This window comes from Crocodylus siamensis, chromosome 9 (genome assembly GCF_052110815.1).
Source record: "Crocodylus siamensis isolate JL-2025a chromosome 9, ASM5211081v1, whole genome shotgun sequence".
NCBI classification, from domain to species: Eukaryota; Metazoa; Chordata; order Crocodylia; family Crocodylidae; genus Crocodylus; species Crocodylus siamensis.
Genome location: NC_143403.1, coordinates 27,792,687 through 27,810,221, shown reverse-complemented (window position 1 = coordinate 27,810,221; position 17,535 = coordinate 27,792,687).

Genomic DNA, 17,535 nt, shown 5'->3' with positions numbered 1-17,535 from the left:
TCCTAGTGCTCCCTGGCATAACAAGGAATAACGGCCACAAGTTGTTGGAGAGTAGGTTTAGATTAGACATCCATAAGAACTACTTCACTGTCAGGGTGAATATGATCTGGAACCAACTTCCAAGGGAAGTGGTGCTGGCTCCTACCCTGGGGGTCTTTAAAAGAGGGTTTGATGCCTACCTGGATGGAGTCATTTGAGCCCAGTTTTTCTCCTGCCCAGGCAGGGGGTCAGACTTGAAGATCTACAAGGTTCCTTCCGATGCTACTTCTATGATTCTATGACTGGCTGTGAAAGAGCGATCCCTACCTTCTTGGTGGGGAGAGAGGTCATCCTGTTCTCAAGGTTGCTTGTGACAGTCAGAAAACTGGATCTCCCTCTCACTAGCTTCCTCATACAATTCAGTAGGCTGTGACATGACCAAGAGGTCAGCACACTCCTCTGCTGCCTCCTGGGTCGGGCCTCCAGAAGACAGCCATTGTACATAAATTTTACAGCCACCTGACTCCAGAAGCTGGGGGAGAGGCAAGAGGTTGGTGACCCCCGTCTTTGCCTCTCCTGCCTCCAAGCCATCCCCATCCATGGTCAACAAGGTCACCAGCATGACAGCCATAGCCAGGTCAGGCTCTCCAGCAGGGGCCCCCTTGGGGCTGAGGAAGGTCCCAGGGGGGAATGGGGTGTCCTGAGAGGCCCCCTTCACCTTCCTGTCTTTGTTCTTCTTCCTAGTGGCAGGTGGCACACCCTTCGTGGGGCGGCCGGGAGGAGGCCCATGCCCCATTGTCCAACAGGTCCTTGGCACTACAGCTGCCTTGAGGAGAAAAGTAAAGAACAGTAAAGAAAAAAGCTGTGAAGTAGCAACTCATGGACAAAGAAATCAGAAGTGAAGGGAGAGGGGACAGAGAGCAGAGAAAAAGAACAAAAAATACTGTGAAAATGCAAAAAAACATTCAGAAAGGGAGATAAACAGGAGCAAGAGACATTTAGACAGGTGGGAGTCAGAAGAGAAAAAAGATACGAAGCCAGGGAGTCTCACGGTCAGGGTTGCCCCATGCAGCTTCAAGTGAGCCTGGTCCAAAATGCAAGGTTCTCCACCTTGGGAGGAAAAACCTGCAGCTTCCTTATAGGCTCAGCAGTGCTACGTTGTTTAGCACTACAGAAGAAAGAGACTTGGGGGTCATCATTGACCACAAGGTGAACATGAGCCTGCAATGCGATGCTGCGGCTAGTAAAGCGACCAAAACGCTGGCTTGCATCCATACATGCTTCTCGAGCAAATCCCGGGACATCATTCTCCCCTTGTACTTGGCTTTGGTGAGGCTGCAGCTGGAGTACTGCGTCCAGTTTTGGGTTCCACAATTCAAAAAGGATGTGGAGAAGCTTGAGAGAGTCCAGAGAAGAGCCATGCGCATGATCAGAGGTCAAGAAAACAGATCTTACGATGATAGGCTGAGAGCCATGGGACTCTTTAGCCTGGAAAAGCGCAGGCTCAGGGGTGATCTGATGGCCACCTATAAATTTATCAGGGGTGACCACCAGGATCTGGGGGAACGTTTGTTCACCAGAGCGCCCCAAGGGATGACTAGGTCGAATGGTCACAAACTCCTGCAAGACAGTTTCAGGCTGGACATAAGGAAGAATTTCTTTAGTGTCTGAGCCCCCAAGGTCTGGAACAGTCTGCCAGCAGAGGTGGTTCAAGCACCTACATTGAACACCTTCAAGAGTAAATTGGATGCTTATCTTGCTGGGATCCTATGACCCCAGCTGACTTCCTGCCCTTTGGGCAGGGGGCTGGACTCGATGATCTCCCGAGGTCCCTTCCAGCCCTGATGTGTATGAAATCTATGAAATCTATGAGTAGCAGATGGTGTTGTGCTAGGGTGATGCGGACTGTCAACAGGTGACTGGGGACAATCTCCCATGCCACCAGCATGTCATGCTGTAGCTGTGACGATAGGAGAGTTGCGACTCCGGTGCTAAGGTTGACTCAAGAACACCTGGCCTTGCCAGGCAGTGTACCAAGCCAACTGGTTGAGCCTGTTGGAATGTGTCTCCTGGAGGAAGGCGACAGCCAGCCACTTCTGGCACAGAAGCTCCAGGACAGCCTCCTGTTTCACCGTATCTCGACACCTGTTGATGTTAAAAGTGCCAATGTTTGTGGCTGCCATGGGTGTGGGTATGGGAGAGGAAGAATAAGGTAAGGTGTAGATAAAGGAGCAAGCCCCTAAGAGCAGAGCAAAGGCAGAGAGAGACAGGTAGGAAAAAAGTCCTATCGTGCCCTACTCTACTCCAGGGACCCCGCCCGGCCCCACTCATCTCTCACCCACTGTGTGAGCTTCTCCAGATGATAAGCCATCTGCCTAGTGCCCAGATCTTTTTGCATAAGTTTGGCTGCAGCCCTGGCAGCCTTGATAAAAACTTTAGGGTCCAAGCACCATTGGGTGATGCACCCCGCTATGTTCTTCTGTCCTTTCCTGTGTTTTAAAAAGGTCAGGAGCCTCCCATGGGAGCCTCAACATGGGCTGCACATTTCCAACAGATGAGTGGCGAGGCTGCACAGTAGTTGGGAGCTCAGCATCTACACCTTCAATATCTAAACTCATCAACCTCCTCTGATCGTCTAGGTCAAGGTCTGGCTCTTGAAGATCAAGCCCCACTTTCTTGGGGGGAGAGGTCATCCCGCTCTCGAGGCCACTTGCGACACTCAGAAAGATGGATTTCCATCTTACTAGCCTCCTCATCTAATTCAGTGACCTGGGATGTGACCAAGAGGTCAGCAGACTCCTCTGCTGCCCCCTGGGTCAGACCTCCGGAAGAGAGACATTGTGAATATGTCTTTCTGCCACCCATCTCCAAGAGCTGAGAGATAGGCAAGGGGTTAATGCCCCCTGTGTTCACCTCCCCCAACTCCAAGCTGCCCTCATCCCCAGTGAAGAGGGTCATTGACATGACAGCCAGAGCAGGGCCAGGCTCTCCAAAAGGGGCCTACCCAGCACCAGCCGAGGAAGGCCTCAGTGGGGATGGGGAGTCCTGAGTGGCCCCGTTCACTTGCTTCTCTTGGTTCTTCTTCCTAGTGGCAGGTGGTCCACCCTTGGTGGGGCAGCCGGGCGGAGGCCCATGCCCCGTTGTCCAACAAGGCCTTGGCACCACAGTCACCGGCCACTCCAGCTGCCTTGCGGAGAACAGTAAAGAACAGTAAAGAAAAAAGCTGTGAAGTACCAACTCACAGATAAAGATTTCATAGATTTCATAGATTTCATACACATCAGGGCTGGAAGGGACCTCTGGACATCATCGAGTCCAGCCCCCTGCCCAAAGGGCAGGAAGTCAGCTGGGGTCATAGGATCCCAGCAAGATAAGCATCCAATTTACTCTTGAAGGTGTTCAATGTAGGTGCTTGAACCACCTCCGCTGGCAGGCTGTTCCAGACCTTGGGGGCTTGGACAGTAAAGAAATTCTTCCTTATATCCAGCCTGAAACTGTCTTGCAGGAGTTTGTGACCGTTCGAACTAGTCATCCCTTGGGGCGCTCTGGTGAAAAAACGTTCCCCCAGATCCTGGTGGTCACCCCGCATAACTTATAGGTGGCCATCAGATCACCCCTGAGCCTATGCTTTTCCAGGCTAAAGAGTCCCATGGCTCTCAGCCTATCATCGTAAGATCTGTTTTCCTGACCTCTGATCATGCGCATGGCTCTTCTCTGGACTCTCTCAAGCTTCTCCACATCCTTTTTGAATTGTGGAGCCCAAAACTGGACGCAGTACTCCAGCTGCGGCCTCACCAAGGCCGAGTACAAGGGGAGAATGACGTCCCGGGATTTGCTCGAGAAGCATCTATGGATGCAAGCCAGCGTTTTGGTCGCTTTACTAGCCACAGCATCGCATTGCAGGCTCATGTTCATCTTGTGGTCAATGATGACCCCCAAGTCTCTTTCTTCTGTAGTGCTATCCAACGTAGCACTGCCGAGCCTATAAGGGTGCTGCAGGTTTTTCCTCCCAAGGTGGAGAACCTTGCAGTTTTCGGTGTTAAACACCATCAGGTTCTCATCTGCCCATTTGCTGAGCTTGTCCAGGTCAGCCTGGATCACCCGCCTATCTTCTGGCGTGGATGCTTTGCCCCAAAGTTTGGTGTCTTAGGCGAACTTGGCCAGTCCACTCCTGACTCCAATGTCCACATCATTAATGAAGATGTTGAACAGTATGGGTCCAAGGACAGAGCCTTGAGGGACCCCACTGGTCACAGGGCACCACGATGAGTGACTGCCATCAATCACAACCCTCTGGGTCCGACCACGAAGCCAGTTTCCCAGCCAGCGGATCGTGGTGGAGCCAAGGCCACAACTGGCCAGTTTGGCCAAGAGGTGATCATGGGATACCAGATCAAAAGCTTTTTTGAAGTTAAGATATATGACATCAATCTCTTCTCTCTCATCCAGGTGATAGGTCACCAGGTCATAGAAGGAAATGAGATTGGTCAAACAAGACCTATCCGCAACAAACCCATGCTGGCTATCGCTTTGGATGTTAGCCTGGGCCAGTCCCTCAAGGATGGCCTCCTTAATAAACTTTTCTAAGATCTTCCCCAGGATAGAAGTCAGGCTAATGGGCCTGTAGTTAGCTGGATCCACTCTCCTCCCTTTCTTGAAGATCAGCACCACATTGGCCTTCTTCCAGTCTTTGGGCACTACACCAGAGTACTAGGAGTTTTCAAAGATCCGTGCCAGGGGCTGGGCTATGACGCTCACCAGCTCCTTGAGTACCCTGGGGTGCAGATTGTCAGGGCCGGCTGACTTGAAGGTATCCAGCTTCTCAAGGTGTTCCTTCACGAAGTCAGCATTTATGGAGGGTAGGGGATCCCCATCACCCGGATCTCCCTGTCCCATAGCAGGCATGGGCGTCCCATGGGACTGATGAAAGACTGACGCAAAGTACCTATTTAATAGGTTGGCTTTTTCCTGGGCGTCAGTTGCCAGGTGCCCCATCTGGTTTAGCAGGGGTCCAACGTTGCCCTTTCTTTTCCTCCGGCTCCCCACATATCTGAAAAAGAACTCTTTGTTGTCCTTGATGCTTGAAGCTAGTTGGAGTTCAGTTGCAGCCTTGGCTTTCCTGGTTTGCTCCCTGCAGGATCAGACCAGCGCAGAATAATCCTCCTTGGAGGTGAATCCCGTCCTCCATCCTTTGTAGGCTTTCCTTTTTAGCCGCAGGAGGTCCGCTAGTTCCCTGGAGAGCCAGGAGGGCTGCTGTGCCTTCTTGCTGCCTTTCCTCCATGTTGGAATAGATTTAGCTTGTGCATTGAGGATCGCTTCCTTGAGAAGCAACCATTCTTCTTGAACTCCCATCTCCCTGGGGTCATGGTCCTTAAGGGCCTGACCGACAAGCCTCTTGAGCTTGTCAAAGTCGGCTTTTCTGAAGTCAAGGACTTCTGTGTTGCGGACTGACTTGCCAGCTTTACAGCGGATGGTGAAGGTGATCAGCTCATGGTCGCTGTCACCAGCTTCCCATCGATCACTAGGTCGCCGATTAGGTCGTCCCCCGTAGCCAGTACCAGGTCGAGCAGCGCTTTGCCTCTCGTTGGCCCATAGACTTCTTGAGTCAGGTAGAGGTCATCCATGCACAAGAGAAAGCTTTGCGACTGCTCGGATTTTGCTGAGTGATCTTCCCACGAGATGTCCGGGTAATTGAAGTCCCCCATGACAACCAAGGTCCTGGAGTAAGCGGCCTCAGTCAGTTCCCAGGTGAACTCCTGGTCAAGCTCCGGACTTTGAGTGGGAGGTCTGTAGTAGACTCCCACCATTGTGTCCCCTGTGCCATATTCGCCATGAATTTTTACCCAGAGGGTCTCTAGCTGTCCATGCTGGTCGTCAACATCAGCCTGCAGGGACATGTAGCTTTCCTTCACATAGAACGCTATACCCCCGCCCCTTTTGTCAACACGATCCCTCCTGTACAGGGTATAGCCCTCTATACCCATGGTCCAGTCATGGGTGGAGTCCCACCAGGTCTCCATTATCCCAATGACATCATAATTCTTTGCACTGAGCAGGAAGATGAGCTTCTCCTGCTTGTTGCCCAGGCTCCTGGCATTAGTGTACAGGCAGGCAAGTGTGCCCTTGGGGGCTCTTGCCTTGCCCACAGATTGTGCCAGGGCTGGGGCAGGGGTGGGCTCCCTTAAGTGCCTTGGTCTGCTGGCTTTGCAAGGGTTGCTCCACGGGCCAGCAGTGGCAGTAGTCCCCCCCATGCCCCAGCGGGCTTAGTTTAAAGCCCGGTGGAGCAGGTCAGCCAGCCTGGCTGAGAAGAGCCTCCTCCCCAGGGGGGAGAGGTGGAGGCCATCTCTTCCCAGCAGCTCGCTGCCTCTCTCGCCAAAGAGCGGGCTGTGGTCATGGAAGCCAAAGCCTTCCCGATGACAACAGCTCCGCAGTCTTTGGTTCACTGTGTGGATCCTCCTCTCCCTCTCTCAGCCCATAGCCCGAGACTGGGAGGATCGACAAAAACACCACCTGAGCTCCCAGACCCATAAGCCCCACTCCCAAATCCCTGTAGCACCTCATAACCTGGCTGGGGGTGCTCCAAGCCGTGTCATTGGTGCCCACGTGAATAAGGAGCATGGGATAGTGGTCTGTGGGCTGGAGGAGCTCTGGGATCCTCTCTGCAATGTCTCGGATGTGGGCCCCCGGGAAGCAGCAGACTTCCCGGGCTAAGGGGTCGGGGCGGTGGATTGCCCCCTCTGTCCCCCACAGGATGGAGTCTCCCACAACAAACACCTTTCGTTTTGTCTTGGGGAGAGCGGGGGCAGTAGCTGTGGTTGAGCCTGGGTTGCCTGCGGGAGCTGGCAACTGAGCAGGCTCTGCCGGGGCTGCAAGAGGTGTGAACCTGTTGCTAAGCTCCCGCGAGAGAGGGGCCTTGGTGTGGTGGGCCTTAGGGCCCTTGACCACCTTGGTCCATGCCCCTGACTGGGCAGAGCGGGCAGTCCCAGAGTCGTCCTTAGTCCTGGAGGGAGACAGTGCTCTACCCTGCGGCTCCTGGGGGAGAAGGGCCTGGCAGTAGGAGTCTATCTCCTGCTCGCAGTCCCTGATGGCACGCAGTCTCTAGACTGTGGCTTGGAGCTCCTCCAGCTGGCGTGCCAGAGACTCCAGTAGGGAGCAGACCCCGCAAGGGGACGTGGCCATGCTCCCGGGCCCCAGAGCCTGAAAAAGGGACAGGCAGCCCTCACAGCCAAGAGCCAGGGGCTCCGTCTGCGTGGAGCCCGGAACCATGGGCTCCGTCTGGGCGGCCGTCTCTGAGGTGCCCAGAAGTGAAGGGAAAGGGGAGAGAGAGCAGAGAAAAAGAAGAACAAATACTGTGAAAATGCAAAAAAAGATTCAGAAAGGCAGATAAACAGGAGCAAGAGACATTTAGACAGGTGGGAGTCAGAAAAGAAAAAAGATAGGAAGCCAGGGAGTCTCACGGTCAGGGTTGCCCCATGCAGCTTCAAGTGAGCCTGGTCCAAAATGTCCGAAGTGTAAGGAAGGAAGGAATTAAGGAAGGAACAAATGAAACTCTTTTCCATTTCAGATGAAAGACAGGACCTGATTCTAGTGTGGTGCTTTTATTATTTTTTTGCTTCCGAGATAATGATGACTGGGATAACTCTACTGGTTCAGTGTTGTTAGTGTACCAGGACCCCCAGTACTATCCCCTGTTACTGCTATATGCTTAATGGAATGTAGAAAGATAGAAAAACACCATTGCACATGCAGTGAATGTGCTCAGAATACTTTTGCAATCACTGAATGACCAGCTAGTGAACTTCTTCTGTGCAACTAATAACAAACAAAAAAGCAGTCCAAAGTGCTCCAACAGAGATGTTTTATTATGGTTCATCAGGCATCATGAAGACAAATCTCTTTTCTAATCTTATTGGAAATATCAAATTGATGCTTTCTGAATGAAAATGCATTCAGTCATAGAATTTCATCACTTTTGTATACCTCTAATCGTCTGATGAAAAGGGACATTTTATTTATTTGATTCAGGCAAATTCTGAAATTATCATGGATGCACTAAGTCTTGTCTCTTTAATATCAGTCAGGAGATGCCAAAAGAGTGAGGGTCTAAAACTATTAGTATGGAGGAGATGAGGGAGGAAGGTCCTTTTTTTAACTGATGAACAATGATGTTTGTGTCAAATTTGAATAGGGAATATGTTGTGATGGTAGTTGCAGTATTGGAAAATGTAGAGGTCAATGCTCAATGGTCAACAGTAAATGAATCATACCCTCAAGATAAAAGCCATTTAAAAGATGAAGGTTTTATTACACCTCACTTCATACTGTAAAAGGTACTGCACATAAATTATTAGCAAAAGCAGGATGGTCAGCTCAGCATTGTACAGTAAATGGATTTTTGTCATTGGTGGGCTAGAACAAATAATATTTCCTTTACAGATCTAGATACTTTTATATTAATATGCTGTGGAGTAGAACTTTGATGGAGCTGGTGCAGTTGTGGTCAACAGCAGGGAAGTGAGCAACTGGAGTGATTGTCCAAATTGATCAAATGTATTATTTTGAAGATAAAAGATATAGGATACTTCTGATTCTCCTAAACATACTTAATAGATTCAGTGTTTCATTTTGAGACCAAATAACTTGTCTGGCTTCTGCTTAGAGGAATAAGAATAATCAGTTACTCACTTTCTCAGGAGTTGTACCACAGAGTCAACAACATGAGATGGATAATAACTGTTAACTCTTTCCCATCCTTTTCCCCCTTTTTCAACAGCTCACCTCACTGTCAGATTCTTCTCCATAGCATTTTGTCTAGTGTGACTCAACAGGGCTTCAGCCACACCTATTCTACAGTGGCCACATCTACACGAGACACTGACTGTGCAGTAGCCTGCTACTGAATCCAGTAGCGCTAGTGCACAGTAGCATCTCATAGTAATAACTGTGATGCAACACTACTACACAGTAGTATCTGGGCTACTGTGCAGCAACATCACAAAAAAGACATTCATCAGCACTATTGCACAGTACCTCAGGTTACTGCTGTTATTTAATACTTGCTTATACAAGTACTAAATGATCGTGCAGTAATGACTATGGAGCTAGTGTCTCATGTAGAGATGGCCAGTCTGTTTGACCTAAATATTAGGCAAATGAAGAGACGTGGTTAGCTGGGTTAGTGCATATAGACCATATGCCCATCAGAAAAAGTGTTCTGGATAAGCAAAGATAATTGCTCATCCTAATACAACTGAGGAGAGGAGCTCAGATACATTTGTGCTGTTGTTGGCACAGGATGTCATTTCCCCAACTTTTATCTGCTCATAACTTTCCTTTCTGGTACAGAGGAAAAACCATAGTGAAATATTAACACGTGTGTGGATTGTACCAAAGCAAAACCTTTGATTTTCCTGACACAGAAAGAACCCTAAATACCTGACAATGAGCAGTAATTCTGGAACATGCAGACAGAAGTTAAATTGTCATAAATGAAAGAACCAGGGCTCTGGCTTAGCATACATATGAAAAACTAGTGGATAGAGGCCATTTGGGTCCCTATCGCATAGTTTTGCAGCCCACATTCAGTAAGGGCCAGGTTCATACAAGTAACTCCATTAAATATTATTCAATGTGAGTAAAGTTTAGGGAACTGGAACCAGCAAGAGCTGCACTTGACGCTCAATATATTTATAGGGGGAAATGGCAGAAATTATAATCTGCACAAACCCAACAGACAATAGGACTGGAAATCTTCTGAGCTCTATTTTCACCTCAAGATTTCCATTTTTTTAATATTATTTAGGCTGTGTCTCTACCCAAAGCAGAAATCCAGCACAGAAAAAAGTTTACTTATATCATGTTAATTTACGAACCAGTAATCTGTTTGGAGCTATTCTGCTTTTTCTGTGTGATGTATTTCTATTTGTTTGACCTGCCTTGTCCTTTAAATTTATGTTCTCATATCGATGGTAAAATTAAAAGGAGTTATGAATGATGATGATAAAACCAGAAGCATCTGGAAATGAAAACAGAAATGCTAAGTGTCACATAGCAATCAATGGATCACTTATGGCAATTATGCTTAGATAGCAACAGCTGGTCAGGTGATGTAATTCACAGATGATCAGGCTGTTGAAGGGAGTCTATGCTACTTCCCTTAGGCTGTTATGGAGATATCTGTGCAGATGTCTGTCCCAGAAATGCCACATGATCTACAGAAGCTGTCAAGTCCCGGAGGTACCACCCATTTTAGAGGAGGAGGAAGAGGGTACATGCCCTGTAGCACCACCATCAAATAGAACAATCTGTGTAAGCTATACTGTGAAGAAATGAGCAAACTGGAGCAGAATGAAACCTGAATTGCAAGACGCGGTGAAGTACTTGTTCTGTTGATTTTATCTTCATATTTCAGTCCAGTGTCAACCTTTCTCCAGTGAGATAGGAGACCTCCTGTCCTTTCCAGTTTGTGCAAGCTTACTTTTCTGTTATCTCAGTGTGGCCCATTTTCCTTTTGCCACACAATTAATTTAGTATTTTCTTTCCCTCTCCTGATGTAATGCCAATTAATTCATGCATATAACAACTATATATCTATATATATTTGTTTTCCAGTTTGATTCACATTTCTCTTAAGCAATGTTTCATTTTCAACCATCTTTTCATTCTTTATCTCTGCTTTAAACATATTATTTATTAATGGACTGCATTTACTGGAGAAACACTGCTTTCAACCATGGATCTCAAAATACTATATAACTATTCATTTATTCAGCCTTTTACAAAGTCTATACATAATTATAACATCCATTTTATATATGGGAAGACAGGATCAGAGAGGTAAATTGCTCTAGGTTACATAGCCAGCCAGTGGCAGAAAAGGGACTATTGTCCAGGGTCCATCTATCCATTAAAAATCAACCATGTTTTTTTGCTGAGATCTTGTAGCGCCATAAAGTACATGCACTAGCTGTAAGGGAATCACTGCACTAACCCAGAATCCCTCATGTTCTAGTCTGGAGCTTAAGATCTATTATTGAATAGGTTTTCAGACTTAGGTCTTGCCCTTTACTTTCCTAAGGAGAGAAGCTGAGAAAGCTGAAGTTCTAAACTTAAACTAGAAATCTCTCTATCTTTTCAAGCTTTTCCTTTACTAGTGATTATATGGACCTTTGCATAAAGTTGTTCTTTGATATAAGGTATATATTAACAACAGAACTGGAAAAAGGAATAGGGGATTATCAAAAATTCATTTTAGCTTGACACAATAGCACAGACTATCTCTAGCCTCAAAAGATCTAAGTTAATCTAAATTTGCTACCTATCATATGACCCATGGTAAGTACTGAATACTCTCTCAGCCTCAAACAGACTGAGCAATGCATCATTCTATAAATCATTACTCTGAAATCTACTGAAATACATGGAGAATAAAATATGAGATTTACTTGTGGCTGAATTGTATTCTTTACTACAGATGAACTGAGACCCATATTGGGTCAGTTGAAATTGTGTAGAATTAGGGCTGGAGCAGAGCTGAATTGCCTCCAAGGGAGCTTGCTTTCATGACCTGCATTGTATTGCCTCCCTTCCCCCTCCAGCCCCATACCCAGCTCCATGTGCTGTCTCAGTCTACAGCCAGGTCTGGATGGAGGGCAACTCTATGATTCAGTCTACCTAATCTATGCACTCCTGGCTGGCCATTATACTGAGTGCTCACAGGAAGGGTAACAGCAGGGGTGGGCAAAATAAGGATTGCGGGCCGGATCTGGCCCAGTAACTGATTCAGTCTAGCCCGCAGTGGGTCCCTCGGCCCTGCCTGGCGCAGGGAGCAGCTTGGGCCATGGTGCTTGCAGTCAGTCCCACTTCCCGCAGGCACAGCTGTCCTGCCTGACGTGGAGCACAGCCCACTCTATCCCTACATGTGGCTCTTGGCACATGGAGATGTGCAGTCTGTGGGGCAGGAGGCATGGCAGTGAGGTAGGGGCAGTGCAGCGGTTGCATGGCAGCCAGACTCAGCTTCCTGGCAACTCCTATGACGGCATCTCGCTCTCACCCTCATACTCTGGCCACCATTCCCAGAACTGGCTCTGCTACCAAGGGATCTGTCTATCTGCCCTGCTCCCACTGCCAGGTGTGCTGGACAGAATGGGTGGGTGGGGTCTCCTTGGAGATTGGCCCAGGCCCTGCTTGGCCAAAGAGATGGGATGGGGCCATAGGTGGACAGAGAGCACTGTCTGGGAGTGGGATGAGCAGGTGGGGCTGGGAATGGGGCTAGGATCATGGAGCAGTGACAGAGTAGGGCCATGGCCCGGGCCAGAGCTAAGATCCACTTCCCTCATGTCCCTGCAACAGGTGACAGTTCCCCCACCCACTCCATCTGGCATTCCGGTGGTGGGTGTGGGACGGACGGAGCCAGATGGGATTAATCGGTATCTCCCCAGGCTACCCCCTCTTCCACCGCACCAGGTGTAACCAACCATTATGGGGGGCCAAAGCCATGTCAGCACCCTGGCCCCAGCCCTCCATGACTCACCAAAACTCCTTAAGTGGACCCTCCAGCCCAAATAATTGCCCACCTCTGGCAATAGGCTCCTCCTTGCAACTCTCCCATCCCTGTGCAAGTACATGAAAGTCCTGACTGCACAATATGGTCTTGAGAAAAGAAAAAGCCTCTACCATGCATTTACATACAGTACATGCAAACTCCACTCTAAAGCTCCTTCGTAGAGCTTTAAACTAGGTTTGATGGGGGATGGGGAACCAGTGTTTGAGAAGAACCCAGGGTTGACGAGCCACAAACAAGGCACCAGACCAAACCAGGTAAGCACTAAGGGGCACACTAGACATCAAGGCAAAGGGTCACCAAGAGCACCCATCGAGGGGCTAATGTGGCTTTACACAAATGTCAGGAGAATGAGGCATAAGCAGGAGGAGCTCACACTCCTACTTGCTAGCACCCAGTATGACCTGGTCATCTTAACAGAAACATGGTGGGATTCTACTCACAACTGGGAGGTAAGCATTGAGGGGTACAAGTTGTATAGGTGACAGAATGGGGAAAAAAGGCGAGGGTGTAGCTCTCTATGTTAGGGGACAGTACAAGGCAAGGGAAGAGGAAGGAAATACTGAGGCATTATGAGTCAGCATACAAGGTGTCCAGGGGAAAAGGATTTGGTAGTGGGGGTCTACTACAGACCCCCTTATCAGGATGACAAGCTAGACCTGGCACCTCTCAGAGGCCATTCAGGCGAGAGAGGCAGTGGTCATGGGGGACCTAAATTGCCTGGACACTTCCTGTGAGGAGCAGACGGCCAAAACAAACCACTCATGTAGGTTCTTACACTGCATGCAGGACCTCCACCTAACCCAGGAGCTATCCAGCCCCACCAGGGGTAACACCTTGCTAGATCTGGTCTTAGCAACACAGGATGATCTTGTGGGTAACCTGTGAGTGCATAGTAGCCTGGGAGATAGTGACCATCATTTGGTCGAATTTACAATCCAAAGAAGGGTGGGAAAAATAACCAGCAAGGCTAAAGTGTTAGACTTCAGAAGGGCCAATTTTAGTAAACTTAGAGGGCTAGTTAGTGAGGTGGCTGAACTCAAGAGCATTGAGCATATTGGGGTCCAGGAGGGTTGGCAGTTTCTCAAAGGAGTGAGCCTTGGGTCACAAAAGGAGATTATTTCATTACACTGGAAAGGGGGCAAGGGGACTAAAAAGCCCCCTTGGTTGAACAGGGGACTCCATAAAAGACTGAGGGCAAAGAAAGAGATCTATAGGCAGCGGAAGTGGGGAGCAGCCACCAAGGAGAAATATACCTCCCTGGTGTGCTATTGCAGGGAATCAGTTAGGCAGGCCAAGGCAGGGCTGGCTACAACAATCAAGGACAATAAAAAGTCCATCTACCGTTACATAGTAATCAAAAGGAAAGTACAGAGTAACATGGGGCCCCTGCAGGACAAATCAGGTCAGTTGGTGGCCAAGACAAGGAAAAAGGCGGAGCTCTTCAATGAGTTCTTTGCTTCAGTATTCCAAAGTACTGGCCAAGACAATTCCCCCAATTTGGACATAGATGTCTGGGAGGCACTAGACCACCACTGGTTAGTGCTGACTTAGTTAAGGAGCACTTGGAGGGGCTGGATGGGTACAAGTCAGCAGGCCTGGCTGACCTCCATCCATGGGTGCTGAAGGAATTGGCCAGTATCATAACTGAGCTACTGGCTTGGCTCTTTGAGCACTCATGGTGCTCCAGCCAGGTCCCTGAGGACTGGAAAAGGGCCAATGTGGTGCTCATTGTTAAGAAGGGGAGAAGGGATGAGACAGAAAGAGAGACGCAGTGAGCTGTTGGGAAGGGATGGCCTCCACCTCTCTCCATTGGGGAGGAGGCTCTTCTCAGCTAGACTGGCTGACCTGCTCCACCGGGCTTTAAACTAAGCTCACCAGAGGATGGGGGGACTACTGCCACTGCTGACCCACTGAGTGGCCCTTGCAAAGCCGGCAGGCCAAGGCACATAAGGGACCCCAGCTGACCCCAGCCCTGGAACAAAATGTAGGCAAGGCAAGGGCCCCTAAGGGGACACTTATGTGTCTATACACAAATGCCAGGAGCCTGGGGAATAAACAGAAGGAAATTTTTCTCCTCCTAAATGCAAATAACTATGATGTCATTGGGATAATGGAGACCTGGTGGGACTCCACCCATGACTGGACCACGGGTATAGATGGCTATACCCTGTACAGGAGAGATCAAGTGGATAAAAGGGGCAGGGGTGTAGCTCTCTATGTCAAGGAAAGCTACACGTCCCTGAAAGCCAACATTGGCACCCACAGTGGATGACTTGAGACCCTCTGGGGAATGCAGCACAGGGGATACTATGGTGGGGGTCTACTACAGACCCCCTACCCAGAGTCAAGACCTCGGCCAGGAGTTCACCAGGGAATTGGCTGAGACCGCACGGTCCCAGTGTATGTTTGTCATGGGAAAGTTTAACTACCCAGACATCTCATGGGAGGAGCGTTCAGCCAAATCCAAACAGTCGCAAAGCTTTCTCTCATGTGTGGACAACCTCTATCTGATGCAGGAAGTCTACGGGCCAACAAGAGGTAAAGCGCTGCTTGACCTCACACTGGTAACCAGGGATGACCTAATCAGCAACCTAACAATAGAAGGGAAGCTGGGTGATCATGAACTTATCACCTTCACCATCTGCCATAAAGCTAGCAAGTCAGTCAGTAGTACAGAAGTCCTCGACTTCAGGGAAGCTGACTTTGACAAGCTAAGGAGACTTGTCAGAGAGGCCCTAAAAGGTCACAATTCAATGGAAAAGGGAGTTCAGGATGAGTGGTTGCTCCTCAAGGGAGCAATCCTGGGTGCGCAAGCAAATCCATCCCATCTCAGAAGAAAGGCAGCAAAAGGGCACAGCAGCCCCCTTGTCTCTCCAGGGAACTGGTGGACCTCCTGTGTCTTAAAAGGAAGATCTACAAAGGGTGCAGGACTGGAACTGCCACCAAGGAGGATTAGTCTGCTTTAGTCCGGATTTGCAGAGAGGAAATCAGGAAAGCCAAGGCTGTGATGGAACTCCAGCTAGCTACAAATATCAAGGACAATAAAAAGTCCTTTTTTAGATATGTTGGGAGTTGGAAAAAAAAGCAAAGGCAACATTGGACCCCTCCTAAACCAGATAAGGCAACTGACAACTGATGCCTAGGAAAAAACAAACTTGCTAAATGGGTACTTTGTGTCAGTTTTTTCACCAGTTCCATGGGATGGCCCTGCCCACTATGGGTCAGGGAGGCCCGGGTGAAGGAGATTCCTTGCCCTCTATCGAAGCTGACCTCGTGAAGGAACACTTTGACAGGCTGGATACCTTCAAGTCAGCTGGCCCTGATGGGTTGCACCCAAGGGTACTCAGGGAGCTGGCGAGCATCAGAGCTTAGCCCCTGGCACAGACCTTTGAGAGCTCTTGGCACTCTGGTGAAGTGCCTGATGATTGGAAGAGGGCCAGTGTCATACCTATCTTCAAGAAAGGGAGGAAAGTAGATCTGGCCCATCTGCCTGACCTCTATCCTGGGGAAAGTCTTGGAAAAGATTATCAAGGAGGCCATCCTTAACAGACTAGCTGAAGGTAATATCCTGAGGGATACCCAGCATGGATTTGTTGTGGGTAGGTCTTGCCTAACCAATCTCATTTCCTTTTATGACCAGGTGATATATCACCTGTACAAGGGGGAAGAGATTGACATTGTACACCTCAACTTCAAAAAAGCCTTTGATCTGGTATCCCATGATCACCTCTTGGCTAAACTGTCTAACTCTGGCCTTGACATCACCACAACCTGCTGGCTGGGGAACTGGCTCCATGGTAGGACCCAGAGGGTCCTGGTCAATGGGACCAAATTGTCTTGGTGCCCTGTGACCAGTGAGGTCCCACAAGGCTGTGTCCTAGGGCCTATACTGTTTAATATCTTCATCAATGATATGGACATTGGTGTCAGAAGTAGACTGGCCAAGTTCACCGAAGGCACCAAACTCTGGGGTAAAGCATCCACACCTGAGGATAGGAGGGTGATCCAGGGGGATCTGGACAGACTCATGAAAGAGGCAGACAAGAACCTGATGGTGCTCAAGACCGAAAAATGCAAGGTTCTCCACCCTGAGAGGAAAAACCTGCACCGTGCTTATAGGCTCTGTAGTGCTACTCTGGTTAGCACTACAGATGAAAGAGTCTTGGGGGTCATGGTTGACCACAAGATGAACATGAGTCTTCAGTGTGATGCTGCGGCTAGTAAAGTGAGCAAAATGCTGGCTTGCATCCATAGATGCTTCTCAAGCAGATCCCGGGACGTCATTCTCCCGCTGTACTCGGCTTTGGTGAGGCCGCAGCTGGAGTACTGTGTCCAGTTTTGGGTTCCACAATTCAAAAAGGATGTGGAGAAGCTTGAGAGGGTGCAGAGGAGGGCCACACTCATGATCAGAGATCAGGAAAACAGACCTTATGATGAGTGGCTGAAAGCAATGGGGTTCTTAACCTGGAAAAGCACAGGCTCAGGGGTGATGTGTAGGCTACCTATAAGTTTATCAGGCGTGCTCATCAGGATCTGGGGGAACGTCTGTTCACCAGAGCCCCCCAAGGGATGACAAGATTGAACGGTCACAAACTCCACTGTGACCAATTCAGGCTGGACATAAGAAAGAACTTCTTTACTGTCCGAGCCCCCATGGTTTGGAATAGACTGCCGCCGGAGGCAGTTCAAGCACCCACTTTGAACTCCTTCAAGATGCATTTGGATGCTTATCTTGCTGGGATCCTATGATCCCTGCTGACTTCCTGCCCCTGGGGCAGGGAGCTGGACTCGATGATCCTCCGGGGTCCCTTCCAGCCCAAATGTCTATGAAGAGAACTTTAGGCCAGTCAGTCTTACCTCTATCCTTGGGAAAACACTGGAAAAAAATCATTAAAGAGCGCATTTGTAAAGGGCCAGGAGGGGAAATGATGCTGAAAGGTAACCAGCATGGGTTCATCACAGGTAGGTCCTGCCTGACAAACCTTATAGTC